Source organism: Macadamia integrifolia, chromosome 4, assembly GCF_013358625.1.
Source record: "Macadamia integrifolia cultivar HAES 741 chromosome 4, SCU_Mint_v3, whole genome shotgun sequence".
NCBI lineage: Eukaryota > Viridiplantae > Streptophyta > Magnoliopsida > Proteales > Proteaceae > Macadamia > Macadamia integrifolia.
Window position 1 is genome coordinate 19564938 of NC_056560.1, and position 22618 is coordinate 19587555.

A 22618-nucleotide genomic window follows, 5' to 3' on the forward strand; every position below is an offset into this window, starting at 1 on the left:
AGAAAGTAAAAATGGAACTCTCCATGTGGGGAGAGTCCTAATGTATCTTAGCTACTAAAAGTAATGGTTAAGAAAAGAATCAAAACAAGTAAAGACTAACCCACGGCTTGGACTGGTGGATCCAATTCCAAGCCAGCAGGACAGGTTAAAGGCCACTAAGTCCTGTTTGGAAAAACATAAGAAAGGCCATTAAGGCCTCTTTGCCTTACCTTTATTCTTCTTATGGGAGTATGTTATAAATTCCTCTGCATCACATGGTGTTTAATTGAGTGAGTCCTGTTTGTTAAAGGCCACTAAGTCCTGTTTGTTCTCAGCGCAGTTTTGGTTCTTTGAAGAAGCGCTTTCCAATTCTCAGCAAAATGCCATGTTTTCCACTGAACACCCAAACATGCATCGTCATTGCTTGGTGTGCACTTCACAACTTCATTCGGGAGGAAGAAATTGCAGACAAGAATTTTAAGGAGTTTGGTGAAAATTGGTGGAATGAGGAGCCTGAAGAAATTCAAGATTATGTACCACCGGCTCACATTAGTATAAGCTTAGCAGAAAGAAGAAGATAGATGGATGATCTTAGGAAAAAGATTGCAAATGAGTTAGTTGTTAAAGCCGGAATGACTCAAATTACATGATTACATTTTGATTATTGGATTTAAACTTTGAACTAGTGGGACATGTTTTGCAGTTAAGAATTAAGTTCGAAGACCTAATTTATGCCCTTAAGTTCATAATTAGATACTTTAAGAATTATGTCAATACTTGAATTTATTCTTGTTCATACTTTTATGTTATTATGATAGATCATATTTTTGTTGAAACATTTCATATTTCATATGGCAAGGAAACACGGCCAAATATTTCATATTTGAAGTGAACACCATGTTGTTGATATGGAGATATTCTTATTTGTCTCATTCAACTTAAGTTATTTGGGTAATAATGATTTTCGATGCTTATAATTTATTAAAAAACCATTGACTATCCTTAGATTTTATTTAAAAATCACAACTTTGACACCCATGTTGAAGATGGCACTTTATGTAAATATTGGTTTCTAACAGAAACGATTCTGTTAAGTATGAACCATACATGTTTCTGTTTCTTTCAGGTTACAAAATCAATTTTTTTTTGCGATTACCATACAACATTTAAGATGCAGAATCACTCCAAAAAAATAGAAATGCAAAAAAATGTGCTAGCCCCAAAATCATGTTAAAAAAACAGAATCGTTACAGTACAGAGCCTAAGAGACTAAGAGGAGAAGATCTACAATAAGATTGACAGATGAACAAGTCTGGCAAACTAGACAAACAAAAACAGGTACAGATCCTAAAGACTCAGAAATCAAAATCGTTCCTTAGAATCGGCAATCTCTTCTCAGGGGTTTTCCCATCTTTCCGGGCGGTGATCCACCAAACGATCATAACAACTAATCCAACGAAGTAAGGATGTCTTTTCATATTCTTGTAAACCCTTCCTGTTAAACATCTTCTGGGTCTCTTCTTCCCCCTCAGATCCATAAAGTAAGATCTAGGGCTTATCTCGAAATCTTCTCTGGCCATCGAGTAGTCTCTTCCGGGGGCCTTCATCATCTTCCTCGGAGGAGCTTTCCACAAAACAATCAAAACCACTAGTCCGAATACGTAAGGATGTTCTTTGATCTTTTCTGCAGAGAAATCCATAAAGCTCTTCACATGAGGGAGGGCTTCAGTCACCCTTCGGTCTGTGAAACCCACGAATTTCTTCAACAGAGGATGGGAGTCCTTCAATCTCGTTACAGTGAAGCAAACTAGGTCGAGTGTTTCGTTTATTTTACGTGACAGGAGCCTCTGCAGGTTCTCTAAGAAAGGGAAATTATCTTTGAGCTTCTCTGAGAGCACCTCAATTGTTGACTCATTCGCCATTGTTATGCCAAAGAAACGAAATGGAATTTGGTAAAGAGCATAGACCCCTACCTCAATGAAGCTAAGAAGAGGAGTTGCTTTTAACCATTACTTTCTTGGGCGGCTGGACCTTGGAAAAAATTGGTCTGCAATTCCGTATAATTTTATGAAATATCACATTCGGAGGGTGATATGTGTATTGATATTAATGCAATGGTCCATATCTGATTTCAATGTCTCTTTACTGAATTAAGGTTTTATTAATTGTATCAGATCTGGATCATTGTATTGGTATTAATATATGTATTACCACTAAAGATGATATTTCACGAAATTATACGAGATTGAAATTACAAACGATTTCAACCCTTGGACCTTGGGTTGGAAGGGAGGTTTATCGCGAGTTCGGCTCCTCTCCAATATTTCTCTAGTTAAATGATGGTAAGAGTGGGCCCGGTCAGCGACAACACTTTAGTTTGCCCGGTTTGGTGAATGTCGTGACTTGGAAAGAAACAAAAGACATAATTGGCTTAGGACAAGTATTTGATGCAACTATGAGTGGATGGTTTACGATGGGTACTTTTATCACGTGTAATGGTGACCAAGACTATTATAGGGAGAAAGAAGGCTATCTTAGTTTTTTTTTTGTTATGATTTTTATTTGTATTTATTAATTATTTTTTAAAAATGATTGGTGACAATGAATTATGGATCACAAATAGTAATCATTTGTTTACTATTTATAAAATATATTATATAATGAAAAAATGGGTTTTAGATTTCACCTTTATATTTGAGCTTCGAGCGAGAAAGATGATAGGATTTGAAAATTGTTATTGAAAAAATATAAAATACACTGAAGTTACTTATTTATATTTGATTTTGAGTAGTTTAGCACATGTGTTCATTTAAGGTAACATAAAAATCAACATAAATGATTTGTGGAACAAATCACAAATAATTTGAGAGTAATTTGTGATTTATTCTAATTTATCATAAATAGAAATAAGTGCTATAAATTATACCAAACATTTGTAAAAATAGAAATAAGTCAAATAAATACAATAGAAATCAAACCAAAGAGAGCCTTATCCAGAGCTTTATCTGAAATGCATGCTTAAATGCTGTTGATGTTCTTGCCAACCTTCGATATAGGAAAATTGTTGATTTAAATTTATGGTCTTGTTGTGGATCTGCTTCTTGTTATGGTGAAGCCTGGTCTCAAAGCATTTTGGAAGTTGTTTACCGAGGAAATATATAGGGGTTATCTTGTAAGGGTTAAATATATAGTGGTTATCTTGTTATGGTCAATATTTTTTTTCGTTCTGCTGCGCTGTTAATTCCTAACACTTGTGAGACTATTGAGCATGTCCCATGGTTCTAAGTATCGATGTTTGATTGATTGTATTGATATTGATATTGATTGAGATCAATACCTGATTGATTTGGATTTTGTGTGTGTGTGATCTCTTTTTTCGTTTTGCTGCGCTGTTGATTCCTAACACTTGTGAGACTGTTGAGCATGTCCCTTGGTTCTAAGTATCGATGTTGCATTGATTGTATTGGTATTGATATTAATTGAGATCGATACTTGATTGATTTGGATTGATTACTAGTATGTGCTTTTTTTGAAATGTAAGGAAACCAAAAAAAAAAAAAAAAAAAAGATATACTTTTCTGAAAAAGAAGAAAATTTACATCTTTTTCCTTTACGTATCATATATTTTATGATGCTTCAACCCCTCTCCCCCCACCCCCAACCCCAACCCCAACCCCCAACCCCCAACCAAAAGCAATGGGCTTAGGATCTCTTATCCTGGATGACTGGGGGATATCTTTATAGTGGCTAGAGGTCATGTGTTTCTCACTTCTGTCATGATTGGGGAAGCTATGGCCATTGGGATGGGTTTGAAGATTGGTATTGGGCACGGTTTGAAGAGGGTCTCTATCCACTTTGATTACCAAATTCTAGTTTTTGCATAATGGAATTTGTCTTTGCCCTCTCACGTTGAGGTGCACCCTATACTCTTAGATGTTAAAAGACTGTCTTTGACATGTATAGACTTTTGCCCTTTTCATCATATTAGTAGATCTGATAATGCTTGTGTTCATAGTCCATACTTTTATGTCTAATATATTTCAAAATTACCCTCATGGTTCTATTTCACTGTAAAACAGAAAAACACCCTCATCATGATTCTAAAAGTCGGATGGATCTAAATGGTATCGCCTTAGCCATCGGATTTTTAAAGATTCTTTTTTTTTTTTTCGTTTTGTCCGATGAGGTTCTTATATAAAATTTCCCACGGTTGTAGTGCAAAAAATGAAAAAAAAATGTTTTTGACACATGGGTTCTTTCTACTTAAAAAAAAAAAGGGGTTTCTTTTGTTTTTTGGGTAGAAAAAAAGGGTTTCTTATTCAATAGAATATAGTGAAATATTTAATTATTATATGACGAATCCTAGAAAAGTGGCTGGATTCATCCCTACGGGTGGGGCAAAAAAGGTCAGTGATATACCCCACACCCTCGCCAAGTTTTCGGAGCAGCAGCAAATCAACAAGTCAAGCCATCCAATATCACGACGACCTTATTTCTCGGCATCAACTTATCAGAATTCAGTTTCAGACAATTTTCTCCCAAATTCTACGATTCTTCGACATCTGCCTGCAATTTCGCATTTCAGTTTCAGGTAAGTATTCTTCATTCAACGTTTTTAATGTAATAATAATTTCATCTTCTCCGTTTAACTTTTTCTTTGCCTTTCGAGAATTGCTCTTCCAATTCCTTGATCGATTGTGTAATTAACCTACTAACATAGATTCTCCATTTATTTTCTCATACTTTCTAGGGTTTTGTAACTCTTAATTTTTGCTTTCTGGTGTTGTTGTTTCTTATGAAGCATTCATGGGTACTAAATATAATAGATCTCTGTTTGTTATATGCCTTAAACTTGGAATTATTTGGATTTTTATTTATTTTTGTTATTAGTGAAGCTTGTAGTGGAAAATGGAGATTCATGATGTTTTGGGCGATTCACGACCTGTCCAACTTGCGACCAAGAGTGCGATTTATGTTTGGGGTTATAACCAACGTGGGCAAACGGGTAGAAAGGATAAAGAATCCCAGTTGAGGATCCCAAAGAGTTTGCCTCCCGAGCTTTTTGGGTGCCCGGCAGGATTCAATTCTCGCTGGTTGGATATTGCCTGTGGTCGTGAGCATACTGCGGCTGTGGCCTCTGACGGTTCACTTTTCACTTGGGGTATATTCTCTTCACTCTGGAAAGGAGTTGACTTTTTTTTTTTTGGTTTCTCCTTTCTCCTCTCCTATTCTAATTGTTGTTTCATTTTATCTATCTGGTCTTTTCTTTTCGTTGGAGAATGAGTTGAAATTCTTGTATATTCCAGGTGGATTGTGAAGGAGTTGCCGCTTAATTATGAGTCTTCTAATTTGTTTAGTTGTGTATTTTCTCTTTGGTTGATATATGTTACATGTTGTTGCTTCATCATCCATTCAGATGAAAATAATGGAACAATTAATCCAGCTAGGAATCGAGGGGCTTTTGAGAACTACTCCCTGCCAGCATACAGGTGGCCTTGAAAGCTTGTGATATTGGGAAATATGATCATATTGAGCAAACATTTTCATGTAGTTCTGCTTATAGGCATTTTCCCCTCCTTTTCTGAGGATCTTCTGTGTTCCTCCTTATCAATCAAATTTCTTTTAGCAATAAAAAAAGGTGCAAGTAACATAGCATTGTAGGGAAGTAAGGTCATGAGTATTACAAATGTTGATTTGATCCGTGTTGCGTAGGTTGCTTCTGGTTGGATGCAAATTGTTCTAAATTTTTTTATGTAAATATTTTGAGGAGAAGGATCTAGAACATAACAAAAATAACAACTTATCTTATAGAAGTTGAAAGTGAAGTCAAACAGTACCTATGGCATTCACATTCACAAAGATCTAAGAAAGTAAAATATTTCCTATGGCATACTTATCCACATAAATCAAAGTAGTTTAGTTGAATTTTTTTTTCTTTTCTTGAGAGGTAAATGTATTGTATTAAGGAAAAGAAAAGAAAAATACATAAAAAGACAGCCACTATCCTCCTCCTTTAGACATGCCTGAAAAGAAGAAAAAGGACACCAAGCAAGCATTCATCAGAGATCAAAGACAAAACCAAAATTAACTCACTTACATCTGTAATAAACCTTATGATCCAAATCTCCCTTAATGGAAGCAAGGAGATCAGTAGTAACACAATTTCTGGTATTAGTTGAAAATTTTGGTTACCATGTAGCTAGTTTTTGAGTTAGTTACACCATTTTAGGTATTAGTTTGAAAGTTTCTATTTTGTATTTGTTTCAACCTGATATTACTTTACAACAAGTCATCCAATTTGTTGGAGCCAAATTTCAACGATGGACACTAGATTGATGTGCTTTCATTTACATGAATCTGATGCTATAACCAGTTCAATGCTAGGGAGCATTGTATATTATGCAATCCGTACGACAAGCTCACTTCAAGGTGTGTATCTCTAAAGCTTACCTACCAATGTGTGTTCATGTACCTCACATTTCTTGAGGCTTGCTTCATGTTTTGAGTCCCTCTCAGAAGATTGGCGCTTGAAAAATTGTTTTCGATTTTTTTTTTCTTGATTATTTGTTCAGAATAAAACTTCTCACCCTTCTCTTGTAGATAAGTGAGAAATTGTACTAGAGTAGAAAGAGGGTGAACTGAACTGCAAAAGTGTGATGTGAACATGGTGGAGGGCTGGTAGGGAAAGGGGAAAGAATCCTGAGATGTCTCAGAGTTACAGGGGGGAGAGGAATCGCACAAGAGAAAAGAGGGGGGGATTACCAACACAGCCAAGGGGCTGCCAAGCAACGCATGCACACACTCAAACCAAACTCAATTCATCTTATATTCTATCCAATATGTTGGTTTTTTTTTATTTTTTTTTATACCCAGGGTGTCCGGATCTTTGACCCGACTAGTCCCTGGGGTCATTGTGATACCGCTTACACAGGTTCAGGTCAGTCCGAGATGGAAACTCTTGTGCTGTTACAAGCATATAAATAGGAAAATAAAAAAGACTAATATGGAAACAAATCCTAAAAGAGACAAGTTAAAAAAAGGAAACATGGAAAACAACTCTATGTCCTACTCTAAATCCTAGATATCCTACTTGAAATAAAAGATTACAATATTCCAAAATAGAAATAAATTAAAATACTAAAAGATCCTAATAGCCAAAGACCCAAATTGGATCGGGTTCATCTGCCTCTGGATACCCAGATGGGTTTGGACCGGTCCACGGGTATCCACCTGTAGATTGTCTGAAAATAGAATTGTCATTTTACTTACCAACCTGGTTACAATCAATTGCTGTAACCTTACTTGTTTTCCTATCCCACACTACTGACCTACTTTTTATATAGAGTTAGGGTTTGTTCTTTTTGCATTATTCACAATTAGCTATGTTTTAGACAAAAAAATTTCTATCGATGAAGGTACTTCGACAAAATTTGTTGGGGGTTGATAATTGTGATATTACCATCCTCTTCTGCAGATGGTTACATTTCCTTTGCATCATACGTATTTGTTCATGCTTTATACAGTGGAGCTGATTATTTACCTATTTCATTGCACTTAGGGGCAAACGACTTTGGTCAGCTGGGGGATGGAACTGAAGAAGGTAGAAAACATCCGCAAAAGGTACAATTATTGCAGACAGAATTTGTGAAATCTGTATCTTGTGGAGCACATTGTACAGCTGCAATTGCAGAACCTTGTGAAAATGATGGGACTATCTCAACCAGTAGACTTTGGGTGTGGGGGCAAAATCAGGTATTTCTATATGGGTTTTGAGCTTATTGTCTCTTCTAATGATATAACCTCTTATTAAGCTTTGACCTTTTTCTATTTTCAGGGCTCAAACTATCCATGTTTATATTGGGGAGCCTTTACTCCAAACACGGTACAGTTATATGATGCTTCTTTTTAATATTCATCTTTTATAATCTTAGGCTTCTATGGATACCTTTGACTCATCTATGGAGCAACGTGGGAGACATCCCATATATGCATGATTCACAGCCACAAGTTGATTTCAGCTTTATGACAGTTTTCCTTTTGTATGCATAAGAAACTAGTTGTAGCATTAAGAGCTTGAGTATGATTAAAGGGCAATCATTCTAGATTTGGAACGTTGGAAGATATCATAATGTAGTGCTAATGATGCAGATAAGTCACGTAGTTAGTTTATTTTATTGGAAATAAGCCTTGGGTCGGGTTATGTATGTGTTGGACCTTTGATCCCATGGGTTTTCTTTGTAATGAGCCACTTTAATGGGCCTAAAATATCGGTATAAAGAAAGAAAATGAGATTTAATTCATTAGTTTAGTTAGAGTCCTGTTTTGAGTCTATTTCCTTTGTTATTTCAGTTTCTTAGTCAGTTTAGATTTCCCAATTAGTTAAGGATTGGGTTTGACCTTTCCTTTTTAGTATTTGAGTCAGTTATGAGTCTTCTATATAAGTTTGTAAAGGGCTACAACATTGAAAACGAATTTGATTGAATGAAAAAAGGAGAAAGCTTGGTGCTGAAAAACTGTGAGACGTAGTGCTGTGAGAGACAACTTGGGTGAGATGCCCTAGGGAAGAGTGAGATGCTCCACCCATCCTATTCCCCTACCCTCATTCTTCCCTTCATTCTGTTATTTCTATTTTGTTCATACTATCTGTCTCTTAATTTGATTTTTATTGAATATAGTAAAGATCCTACCTAGGATTGGATCACTTGTGATTCAATCTTACATTAGCTAATCCCAAACCATTGAAATCCAGTAGGAAGATCAGCTTGCTATAGTACCTTAGGAATAGGGATAGATCATGGTTTTTGGGAAAACCTGATAAATTGACTTGAACAATTATGATCAGCCTGAAATTCCAATTGAATGGGAAATACAAGCAGTAGATTGAGTCTATAAAATATGATCTAAATCTGACGGACAGATTTCAGGTAATGAGAGTATCTGTCTTCGCCCCTAAGTGAGATTGCCAATAGGCATTGAAGCTGGGGTGGGAGGATGATTATAAAGACCCAATGTTCCAGGTCTTGGTGATGAGGCTGTCTCAATGTTGTTGGGGCATGTTGAATTCCAAGTAATTTCTACTTCCATTTTTAGGATGGATGCTTAATAATGTAAGATAAGATTTTAGTTGTTGGGTTGGAATCAACTGCAGTGGTAACCCCCATGCTTTATCAGAGGTGAATCTCCGCAAGTTTAGGGGTTGTTTGAAGTTTGAACTCCAATTGCCATTGGGAGATAGGAGCTGGTGATTTGGATGATGCCTATTTTCTTTGCCTGATTCAACATAAAATCAGTGAACAGCTGACAGTTTGGATTCTCAAAGATTTACACAGACAGTTAGCAATTTCAACTTCTGATTCTTCCTTGTGAGAATTCCTGATCTCATGAGGATGAAGGTTAGGATGGCAGTGGGTTGAGTTGAAAGTGTAACTCTTCAAATGGGGTGGGTGTGATATTGATTTTGATAAGTATGGGTCGGGATCTGGTTCAGTTGTACCTCTGGGCAGGGTTTGTTGTTGTTGTTGTTGTTGTTGTTGTTGACTTTAACCGGATGATACTTGTACAGTTGTACCTTTATATTGTTTTGGTTTTGAGTACCACTGCCCTTGTGACTGAGAAGACTGTTTTTCTCTCTTGATATTCTAAATGGTTAGGAGAACTTTAGATTAGCAGAGAATTTAATATACTTTACAATGGAAAAAGAATAAGGTGGGGCAGGGATTGTTTTTATATTTTGCATTAGAGTAGGTGGTGTAGGGTGGGCAAAGCTGGCATTTCTCTTTTACATTTTAGTCGGGTTGGGTTTTCATTATACAGACCCTATGATGGGTTGGGTTGTCTAGGTTTCCAAAATTAGGATGGGGAAGGAGTAGAATATTGCAAACCTGACCTGCTGGCACTGTGGTGCAGATCTACCAAGTTGCTAACTTTCATCCCGTTTTGTTTGGGTTTTTTGAAAGAACTATTTAGGGAGTTGAGACACTTTTGAAATTGTTACCTAAGCAACCTAATTAGGGTTTGGAACTGTTAGAATAAGGATTAGTGTGCCGCAGGGGTACATTGGAGCTTTCCCTCTTCCACCGACCCTAATTAGAGGGGCGGCTGGATGGGGGTATACTTGTAAATACTTTATATTCTGTTTTGTACTCCTATCCTGACTCTATCATGATTTTATATGATAAATAGGGGACTTGTGTGATCAATTAAAGACATACAGGCATTCTTCCATTCTTCCTGTTAACACAGTATCAGAGCCTAATTTCTGATCTAGGTTTTCAGTTTCCAGTCCCTTCTCCTTCAAAAAATTGCAGACCTTCACCTGCCCTTCCATTGCCTTTGGTAGCCTCAATCTTATCCTACCTTTGCCCATTAACCTACTATAGGGTAGCACTAATGAGGTTATTCCTATGAATCTAGTGGCTGTCCTATATCCTACCTCATGAACTAAAACACCAAAAACCCTTGCAAGAAAATTTGGGTTCTTCACCCTTTGTGATTTTTTATTCTTCTATTTTATGGAGTGTGGTTTCTTCCTCTTTAAGGAACACACCTCTACCTCTTGAATATCAGGTACAACTACCTGGAAGGGCTCATCATTATTTGTGAGATCAAGATCTACACAAATCGACTTTGTGCAAAAAAAGGGTTTTCCCCTAAAACCCTGACAAAATCAATTTTTGGGACTCCCTCCTCAGAATTGGTTGAGTTTTTGAGGAGATCATCACCATTACAGAGAAGATTGACCAGACTTATGGCCCTATCTATCGAAGTTTTGTATCAAATCTCCCCTCTTCCTTGATAATTAGGGTTTTCTCCCAAAGACCTAATTTTCTTATCTCAATAGTTCTTCATCAAGCTTGATAATATTTGGATTACCTCACTACCCTTATTGGGTGATTCGATCCAATTATAGACACTTTATGACGGTTAATTTTGAAGATCTGGTATTTCTCTCTCATTGTTGATTTTTTACTAGTTCAATAATGTTTGAAGTAACTACTGTGACATCTGGATCTGATGGACAAAATCGCAATGACCACATGCCTTTTGGGACTAGCTCTGTGAAATTGGAGTGAAATGACCCAGATCTACATATCTTACCTTTATTGGTAGAGGTCTCACTGAACGCATTACAGGGAAATTGAAGAAACCCTCTGATGAGGGTACCCCTCAGGATAAATGGGTTACTAATGACTCATTGGTAATGTCTTATTTGATTGGTTCTATTCATCAATTTATTTCTTGAGGATATTTTGCTATTGGATACTGCTTCTCAAATTTGGGCTGCTGCCATGGAAACTTATGGGCAACTAGGGAGTCATGTTCAGGTATTTAATCTTCGCGAGAAGATTCATACCAATACCCAGCAGGAAAACTTTGCGTCCAAATATTATGCAGAACTTCGGTTTGAAGTGGACCACTTTGCATAATATCATCCCAAAAATATTGAAGATAGTATTGCTTACATCAAACATGTGGACAAAATTAGGGTGTATGATTTCTTGGCAGGTTTGAATGTCGAGTATGATTAGATTCGCGTTTAGATACATGAGAAATCTCCCTTCCCTACTCTAGAACATTCTTGTGCTATGGTTTATACGGAGGAATGTTGCCGTACGTACCTCTATGCTACATACCCTTACTGTTGAAAAATCAGCCCTACAGACTGGATCCACTACTACTTCTAAGGGAGCAAATCAAACTAGTGATACTATCAAGGAGATTGTTAAATGTGAATATTGCCACAAACCATACCATACTAGGCCAATTGTTAGAAGCTCCACGGAAAACTTGTTGACTTTGAGGCACAGCGTTCTAGGGATTGATCCAAAACTAAAGCCCATCAGGCTTAGACTGTGGATACTCCACCTGCAGCTGATATAGGACTCTCCCAAGAGGAATTCCAGGCTTTCAAACGTATGCTTAAGGCATCAAATTCGTCAACTCCTGCCAATTCAGTCCCTTCAGGAATCAATTTTGCTCACTCAGGTATTTTATTTGGTGGTCATTGTGCATCAATCATCTCCACTCCATGGATTATTGACTTTGGTACCACTGATCACATGATCGGTTCCTCTAGTTTATTTCACCAGTATTTACGCGCCTTATGCAAAGATGAAGTTAGGGTAGCAGATGGCATCTTATCATCTGTTTCCGGAAGGGGTTCTATTAAGCGTTATTCTTCTATACCTCGTTTTCAGTTTTAAATATCACTAATTTTACTACTAATTTGCTATCCATTAGTAGTCTTACTAAGGACCTAACTGTAAACAAGGATTAAAGTATCGGTATCGGTCGTCGTATCGGTCAGCCAAAATTAAGATACGTATCGGAGGGTATTGTATCGTATCGGAGATACGCTAAGATACGCTAAAGATACACATATAAATAGATATGATACACTTTTTTATACATTTTTGCATAAAAAATAGTTAAAAAAAATTATATATAACATGTATTATGCATAAACAGTAAATTGAGAGTATCGCACTAAGAATCCAATGTTTGTAGTTGTTCCATAAATGTAAAATCCTTGTTCCCAACCTTGATTTCCACTTTAGTTAGAGAGAAAAATGGTTGGCAGCAACTTTGGAATAAAAACATCTCAAAAAATTTTTTTTTTTTTTAAAACTACCCATTTTGGCCATTTTATGACCGTATCGGTGTGTATCGACCGATACATACCGAAACATACATTTCACTTTGATTTTGAATTTTCCATAGAGTATCGGTACGTGTCGGTGAGTATCGGTGCGTATCAGTGGTGTATCGGTGCGTATTGTAAGATACGTATCAATGCAAAAGGGTTTTAAAAAATTCATGTATCGTATCGGTTTGTATCGTATCAGTAAGGGCCGATATGATACGATGCAGACCGATACTTTAAACCCTGACTGTAAATTAACATTTTTTCCTTCCCATTGTATTTTTTAGGATTTGGTAACAGGGAAGACGATTGGATGTGGTAAGGTGTAGGGTGGTCTTTATTTACTTGATGATGGTTGTCTCCCTACGACTGTAGCATCAACTTCTCTTTAGTTGCACTCTGCTTCTTATGAATTGAATTAATGGCACTGTCGTTTGTGACACCCACTAATTGAGATCTTATCTTTTTTATTTTCGCATTTAGTTAAATCATATACTAGGGATGAACTCTTTTGTGAGGCGTGTACTCTGGCTAAACAGACTCGTTCCAATTATTTACCTTCAAATAAAAGAAACTTTTTATTTTTCATTTAGTTCACTCTGGTGTATGGGGTCCATCTTGGAAATTTATTTCTGGGAAAAGGTGGTTTTTGTCCTTTATTGAGTGTCACTCTTGAACTACTTGGATTTACATGATGCAACACAAAGTGAAGTGTTTGGTTGTTTTCAGCAGTTCCATAAAATGATTAAGACTCAGTTCAATGCAACTCTGAAAAATCTGCATAGTGATAATGGAAAAGAGTACATGGAGGGTTAGTTTGAAAAATACCTAGCTGATCATGGGATTTTTCATTAGACAAGGTGTGTTGAGACTCCTGCTCTGAATGGGATGGTTGAACGCAAGAATAGGCACTCGCGAGATATTGCTTGAGCCATGATATTTGCTAGATAGGTTCCATCTCAGTATTGGAGTGATGCTATCTTCATAGCAGCTTACCTAATCAATCATATGCCGACTCGTGTCCTCAACTCTCGAACTCCTGTTGAGGTTCTTCAAGGGACTACATCCTTCTTGGTTCCTCCAAAGACTTTTGGGTGTGCTTGCTATGCTAGGATCATCATTTACTGGGAAAATTGGAATCTCGAAGTACTAAGTATATCTTTCTGGCATACTCTTACACAAAAAGGATACAAGTGTTGCTATCCTCTTATCCGGCATACAATAGTAACAATGGATGTTGTGTTTCCTGAATCTGTTGGTTATTAGTTATCGTCATCTCTTCAGGGAGAGACTGGAGTTAGTAGTGAAGAAGAGATGACTTTGAATCTGCTTGCTCCAATGGTATATCCATCATCTTTGCCTCTGAATCCTCATGCTCCACAAGATAGTGAGGGGGTAGAACCTATTGTTCCAACTCAGGGGGAGATGACTCTAGTTCAGAGAACCATTGGTGAATTCCAGAGACAAATTGATGACTCCACTCTTTAAGTTTATAGTAGGGGACATACCTGAAATAAACATCACCACTACTACATACCTGAAATGAACATCACCACTACTACAACACCTTTACACATCCCTTCGCCAGCCTTGGATCCAGAACTGATTGAGCCTCATACTTCAGATATAATCTCTCCTTTTGACCAACCTATTGTCCTTAGGAAAGGCAATAGGACCTGTACTCAATACCCTATATCTCATGTTGTTTCATATAATTCCCTTTTCCCCTGCTATCATGCTTTTGTGTCTTCTCTTTCATCTACTTGTGTCCCTAAGAATTGGCAGGAAGCTCTTGTAGAAAAAAATAGAAGGCTGCAATAGAGGAAGAAATGGATGTCTTAAAAAGGAATGCTACATGGGAACTTGTGACTCTTCCACCTAGGAAAAGACTTGTTGGCTGTAAGTGGGTGTTTGTGGTAAAACAGAAAATCGATGGTGCTGTTAACAGATACAAGGCAAGGCTTGTGGCTAAAGGGTTCACTCAGACTTATGGAATTGACTACCAGGAGACATTTGCCAGTTGCCAAGTTGACCTCTGTGCGAGTGTTACTCTCATGTGCTGTGAACGTATGATGGGAACCCCAATAACTTGATATGAAGAATGCTTTCCTCCATGGAGAGCTCGATGAGGAAGCTTATATGAAAATTCCACCAGGTTTCTCTGGCACAAGAACTCAGGGCATGGTCTGTAAGTTGAAGCGTGCTCTCTATGGTTTGAAGCAGTCACCTAGAGCGTGGTTTGGAATATTTCACAAGGTTATGACATCTGTGGGTTATAAACAGAGTAATGCTTACCATACATTGTTCATAAAGAGGTCTGGTGAGAAAGTTACTATACTCATTGTCTATGTGGATGACATCGTGGTAACAAGAAATTATAGCATTGAGATTGATCATCTCAAAGATTTTTTAGGCAAAGAATTTGAGATAAAGGATCTTGGAAAGTTAAAGTACTTCCTTGGGATTGAAGTTGCCAGGTCCTCAAAAGGCATCTTTCTCTCTCAAAAGAAGTATATCTTTGATCTGCTATCATCCTTTTGATATTCCTATGGAAGCTAGTAGCCGCCTCAAGGAAAAGGATAGTGAACTAGTTGACAAAGGCAGCCCAACAATTGGTAGGAAAACTGATATATCTCTCTCATACACGACCTGACATTATTGTGGCTATGAGTTTGGCCAATCAATTTATACATGATCCCTATTCCTCTCATATGGAAGCTATTATGCGTTATCTTACGATACTTAAAGTTAGCTCCATAAAAAGGGATCCTCTTAACTCCTCATGATCACCTCCTAGTTGAAGGTTATCCATATGCTGATTGGCTGATTCACCTGATAGAAAGTCTTATTTCTGGTTATTGTACATTTGTAGGAGGGAATCTTGTCACTTAGCGTAGCAAGGTGCAAAATGTGGTGGATAGTTCTAGTGCTGAAGCAGAATTTCATGCCATGGCACAGAGAATTTGTTAGTTACTATGGTTGCGTACACTTTTGGATGATATTGGTGTAATTGTTCGTCTTCCTATGATGCTTTGCTTTGATAACAAGGCTGCTATCAATACAATTGCTCATGATCCAGTACAACATGACTGAACCAAACACGTGGAGATTGATAGACACTTCATCAAAGAGAAGTTGGATGTTGGTTTGATTTGTGTTCATGTTTTGATGTCTGGTGATCAACTAGCTGATGTGTTCACTAAAGGGCTGGTTGGAAAACTTTTTCATCCTAGTTTAGTCAAGTTGGACATTTGTGGCATCTATGCACCAACCTGAGGGGGAGTGTTAGAATAAGGATTATTGTGCCACAGGGTCACATTGGGGTTTTCCCCCCTCCATCGACCTTAATTGGAGTGGGTGGCTGGATGGGGGTATACTTGTAAATACTTTATATTCTGTTTTGTACTCCTATCATGACTCTATCATGATTTTATATTATAAATATGGGACTTTTTTGATCAGTTAAAGACACAAGCATTTTTCCATTCTTCCCGTCAACAGGAACCCTAGGTTGCAGCAATGCTCCTGCCATTGATTAGGAATGACTCATTTGTGGCACACTTTTAAGCCGATAAAAATGTAAATAAATCAATGATGGAGTCAAGTCTGAAAGTAGACCTTAGAAGAAAAAAAAGGACTGTAGATGTGAATCAAAGTAGTTTATCATATCTGTGGAAAAAATTGATACTACCAATTGATATTACTCTCTTTATATTTGTAGCATCAATTTTCCTTCTTTTATTTTTTTGGGTTGGGGGTGGTGGGGGGTGGAGGGGGATAGTCTTGCCTATGATTCACATAGAAAATCAGATTTAAGTCTTACATATTCTACTTCAATTCTTTTATTTGCATAATTTTTTGTCTTAAGGCCACCATCTCCATCATCTTCATCATTGTTGTCAATACGCTGTAATACGTTGCATTTTTACAGATCATCCGCCAAGTATCTTGTGGGACAGTTCACGTGGTGGCTTTGTCCGAGAATGGCTTACTTCAGGCATGGGGTAATGTTTGGATAAATCCATCACCTTTTGTACTACGATAAATTCTTCTATTTAAAACCCTGTTAGCTGCTTCTGTGAATCTCTATTGGTAGTTTAACTTTGTACCTTTTGTGATATTTTGAGGGAAGATGTTAACTGTTGCTGAAAGATTTGAAGCATGAGCATGGTTCTATTAAGTTTTAAGCTGATGTATTCTATGCTTTCCATACATTGGCTTTGTTACATAAAATGAATGATATGGAAGAGAAACTGAATGTTCTCACATGGATTTCTACAGTGTATTAATTCGAGCTGTGTTACTGTTCTGATAAACCAGGCTACAATGAGTATGGTCAACTTGGCAGAGGTTTTACCTGTGAAGGGCTCCAGGGGGCTCGTGTTTTAAATGCTTATGCGAAATTCCTTGATGAAAGCCCCTGAGCTTGTGAAGATTATTCAAGTGTCATGCGGGGAGTACCACACAGCAGCTATATCAGAAAGTGGTGATGTGTAAGTGATCTGAAGGACCTTCATTGCCGGAGATAAAGTTCTTCTGTTACACATGACAAATGTGGATTTCCCCATGACACAAGTGGAAAGTCTTTGAAGGTCTAGAAAGCTGTTCTATTAGGAACTTGATTGGAGGATGCAAAGGAAATTTATTTATTGATCACTTCCCTATCAACTTGGTGGTGAACATATACTTAGTCCAGTCACAATAACCCATAATAGTCGTTCATTCCTGTGAATTTCTTCTTGATATATGCATTTATTATTTTATTTATTTTCAGTTTTTCGTGCCTTTTTATGAAATATGTGACTCTTTTGATTCACCAGCCTTTTCCCATTCAACTTACATTTCATGTTGACGAGTCCCTTCTTGATTATATCTTTTAGCAGCCTGCAATACCCTGATCAGTCATTCTACCTGTAGTACCGGTGTTGGACATAATACGATGTTTTGGATCCTCCAATTCTAGAGATTTTTATTTTCTTGGATGGTTTTTGCACACATTATTTCACATGCATGCAAATGAATTGTGGCTCACATTACCTCAAGTTCATACCCTTATAAATTTACTGATGCTGGACTTTTGGTTCTTTAGAACTTACTGAAGTTGCTTTTCTCCATTTATAAGCTAATCTTTAATAATTTGTTGTGTCCTTAGTTTTTAGCTTCTTGAATTATTATCTGATCGGACAGATTGTTCATGTCATTTAAATGATTTGGTTTTAATTACGCAAAACAAGTCATGTAAGTGTTTTTTCTTTCATTCTTGCAGGTATACATGGGGTTTAGGCAATATGGGTCAACTTGGTCATTGTTCCCTTCAATCTGGAGATAAGGAGCTGTTGCCTAGGCGAGTGGTTGCTCTTGAACGGATAGCGGTGAAGGATATTGCATGTGGCGGTGTACATACATGTGCTGTGACCATAAAGGGGGCTCTTTATGCTTGGGGTGCTGGGCAGGCTGGGCAGTTAGGGCTGGGACCCCAGACTGGATTCTTCTCATGCTCTCCCAGTGGGTCTGATATGTTCCTCCGTAATATTCCTATTTTGGTTGTTCCAGAAGGTGTCCAACTTGTTGCATGTGGACATTCTCACACGCTTGTCTCGATGAAAGATGGAAGGATTCATGGCTGGGGTTATAATAGCTACGGTCAGGCAGCTAATGAGAGATCTACCTATGCTTGGTATCCGTCACCTGTTGATTGGTAATGTGTTGACATCAGTCTTGCTGGTTAAATTCCTCATCAATGTTGGATTATAGCTTCATCAATGGAAGCATTGCCTATGCAGGTGTGTTGGAGAAATGAGGAAACTGGCAGCTGGTGGCGGCCATTCTGCTGTGTTGACTGATGCATGCTCCTTGAAAGAATTATGTGAATTCAGGCTTGCAGACAATGTCAATCTAGCAAATGCATCCAAGATTGAGGATGTTGCATCAAGAACGGGATCAGATGCATTAGCACGTCTTTGCGAGAGATTGAGGTATGCCTTCTGTTTGTTTACTCTGCTCTTCGAAGGATGATTTCATGTCAGTCAGTTTGTTATGACATTTGGGTCTTTTCTATGACATCCAATTTCTTAACCCTAGTGCGCTTAATCTTTTCTATGGCATCCAACTTATTTCCTGCACTATCTTGAATTCCCAATCTAATGAGTGAGAGTGCCTCCGATGTCCATACTATGGATCCCTTTGAAGTGAAAATGATCCTCCTCTCAAGTTCATTCCTGCCATGGTTTCAAGAACCGGGAATCGGATCGGTGATCGGCCATGATCAATCCTGATTCTGGATGATTGAATATGGCTGTTCATGCCTAAAAACCCTAGAATTGCCATGTTTTTGGATCTGAGGGCCAATTCTAGGGTTTTTGGGACCAATTCCGTGTTTTAAAACCTTTTTCCTGCTGATGTTTTGCCTCTGCCTTTAAAAGGCCTGAAAAAGCATACACATGGGTGGGTTTGTAAGTTGATGAGATTTAGTGTTAATAGCTTCTGCATGTGTTTCATTTATTGCTTTTAATAAATTCTAGGAAAAGGGCATGAGCAGAGGGTATCCTCTCTCCCTTTGAAGAGACTGACACCAGAAGGGAATCCCACGATCTTCCCTTAAATTCCCATACTATGAGCCCATCCTCCCTTTTCAATTACTGAAAGTGTAAAGTTGACTCTTATATGCTCCTTTATGTTAGTTCAATTTTTTGTCTAGGAATAGATAGCACATTTTGTTATGATTTTCCCATTTGATTGATCTACTCATAATTCAACCGCAACTAGATTGTTCTATATGGTTAAAGCTGTAAATTTTGTAAAGCTTCAATTAGCTTGTTGCTTTTTGGTGTTCTGAGATTCATGGCCCACCTAGATTTATTTTGGTAGGTCGCCCCATTTAGTCACATAGATGAGATTACTTTTATGGACCTTTGTTATTGGATGGGTTACATTTAAGGTCTAATCCACCTCAACCATGTAACCTGCCATGTAGTGGAATTTTCCCCTTATGATATCAGCTGTCAATTACAAAATGGCGAGAAAATTTGTTTTGCCATGATGCGAGTTTCTTGCGGCTTGAACTTATCACATCAAGTTAGAGGTAGTGATTACTACAAATCCTTTTGGGTTGCTTGCTGAAATTATGTGGATGATTCCTCAATCTTGTAGATTCCTTTAGTAGTCACTCATCCAGCTATGTACACGCAAAATAGAATGTGGTATTGTGTACAATTTGGCGGCACCCAATCATTGTGATAGTGTCTCATCTTATGAGTATTAAATGATTGAGGCTTAAATGGATATGAACTCTGTATCAGATAGTACATCTGTCGGTCATAAGAAATGAGCATATCGAATGAATGGCTCTAGCTCTCCAATTGGCCAGCACAAGGATTGGGTGCTATCTGATAGTGATAATTTCGTTTTAATGATTTTGGCTTTATTATTATCAGTAAGAATTCACATGTATTTCTTTATTTGTGTTTTACAGGGAACATTTGCTTGATTTAGGTGATAATCAGTTTGAAGTGGAAGATGCTTGATGAGGAACTGTGAATGATGAAATGTTGAAGATTTGATCCTTGTATTGTCCGTGTGGATTCAAGAATTCCAATCAATTCATTATATGATCTTCATTTGGGTCATACTAAAGTTGGACTGTTGCATCAAATCATATACATCAAGTTATATGATCTTGATTTGGGTCTTATTAAATTTGGACTGTTATATATGATTTGACTAACATCAGGTTAAGAAAGCAATTAAGTGGGATTTGAAGTGCTTGCATTTCTTCAAGTAGACCTGTTAAGCCTTTTTGGGTCAACAGTTCAACTTTGTGTCAGTTAATTGTCATTTCACTGAACAGATGATTTTATATGTTACAGAATGGCTTTCAATATTTTAAATTAAAATATGAGACCTATGTCGGAGCTACCTCGTGTGTGCACAGTTAGACATCGTGCATGAGCAAGAGCCGCACTCCCCTACAGGAAACGGTTCCCCAGATATGGAAATTACTATAATGCAATTGATGGTATTCTTGCAAGTTTGTCACTATCGAGTAGTCAGAGACTTACAATAATAAAAAAGCAACCCAGTGACCGAGTTTCTCACTATTGTGGGGGTCTGGGTGGGGCAAATGCCATGGCCTATTTGTGTTGTTGCCCCTTGGAGCTCCATTGGAAGGTATGTCCCTCCATTGGGGTTATCCTCTCTTATTTTATTTTTAGGTTTGCCACCAGAATCGAGTTAACTACAGATCTTATCATGTCTGTGAATCCCCATATAGTTGTAGGGTAGGGAGAAGGATATGTGGAGAGGCGGTGAATCACAGGCCTATGGGTGGGGGTGGGGGCAAAGAGGGTTGGGGAGGGAGGGTAGGGAGGCAGCGGAGAAGTTGCGGGGTTGAAGTGTTGTGGAAGATTGGGATACCTGGGGTTGGAGAAAGAGTTGCATGTGTGGAGGTGGGGTGTGGCGTGGCAGGGTTGACAAGGATAGGGCAATGTGGTGAGGGGTAGGAGGGCAGAGTGTAAGGGGTGGAGATTGGGCGATGATTGAAAAAGAGGGCCCTAGGCATTTGTAGTAGGCGAGCTTGTGGCGTGCAATGGTTAAGTTGTACTTTTGTAGCATGTTAGTCATATGTTTGAAACTAGAAAACAATTTCCCCTACTTTAGGTTGCATATATTTTACCTCTTCCAAACCATGCAACTGGTCCTTTATTTGTTTTTTGATTTTGAATTGCAAGTTGAGTTTGGGGGCAGGGTGTGGGCGAGGGAGATTGAGGGTGCAAGAGGGAAGGGTAGGTAGAGCAGAAGTCAATGGAGGGGGCGTCAGAAAAATCAATCTGATTTATTTTGACCCTATGCTCGATGAGAAAATGGGTTAGATTCTATAGGATGAGATCAAACCTATGGGACTTAAGGAATAAAGAAAGGAAATAAAAAATAAAATAAAATAAAATAAAAAAGCAGAAGAAAATAAAATAAATAATAAAAGAATACAAATCAAAGTTACTGTCCAAAGGAAGGGATAAATGCTCAATCCCATCAAATTAAAGTAAGGGGCTCTTTTCACAGCAATTGAATCAGGAAAACTAGCAATGGTATTCTTAGGAGCAGCAGGAGAAGAAGACGGCATAGAATGTTAGTACAGAGATGGTGGAAGAATCCCCTGTTGATGGAACAAGAGCTGGGGCTACTGGTGGGGCGGGGATGGGGGTAGCCGGGTAGGGTTGGCTATTTTTTTTTCTGAAACAAAGTTACCTTAGGCTTGTTTGGTAGCAAAAGAAAGACAAGAAATGAAATGAAAAAGAAAAAAAATTTAGAAAAGAGAAGACAAGAATAGAAAAGAAATAAAATGGTAAGAAAATAAAAAATTATGTTTGAAAAGAATTTTAAAAAAAATTTTTATTTTCTTATGTTTTAGGTAAGATTTTAACAGTAGAAGAAAACCTAAACATTCTCAAAGTGAATTTTAAAATTCGAAAAAAAAAAACCTTCCTTTGATTCAGAACATATCAAACATGAGAATTTCTTAAATCAAGAAAATATTACAATTTTAACTTTTATATATATATATTTTTCTTTTTTTGTAATCTCTTGACTATCAGTCACAACCTAAAGATTTTGCACGAGTTAACATCTATTGAACTGGTCAGCCTGGAAGAAGCAGGGATTGAACCAGGGCATGGTCTTGTTGACAGAGCAAGTATCTTGGTAAAAACTGCCTATGTTATCTCATTTTCAAGGGCCAAGGGACAGATTCTAGGTATAGTACTTCTGCTTATTCGACAGCCCTTAGGCTTTGGGTTTAATAATATAAACTAAAGGTTTGTTTCCAGGGTTTAATAATAAACTAAAGGTTTGTTTTTAATAAAATAGATACATTTACCAATAGAAAACTACCGCCACTAAAGTGTACATAATACGCTTTACCCAAAAAAGGGTACATAATCAAAAGCTTACATACCTGTTCCAGTGGAAATACTTGGAATAAAAAAGTAATGGCTTTTGTGC

General features: G+C 37.6%; 1 pseudogene; it reads left to right on the forward strand.

Annotated features, from left to right (window-relative positions):
- Positions 1 to 4355: 4355 nt before the first annotated feature.
- On the forward strand, positions 4356 to 20536 carry LOC122075184 (annotated as a pseudogene).
- Positions 20537 to 22618: the final 2082 nt, after the last annotated feature.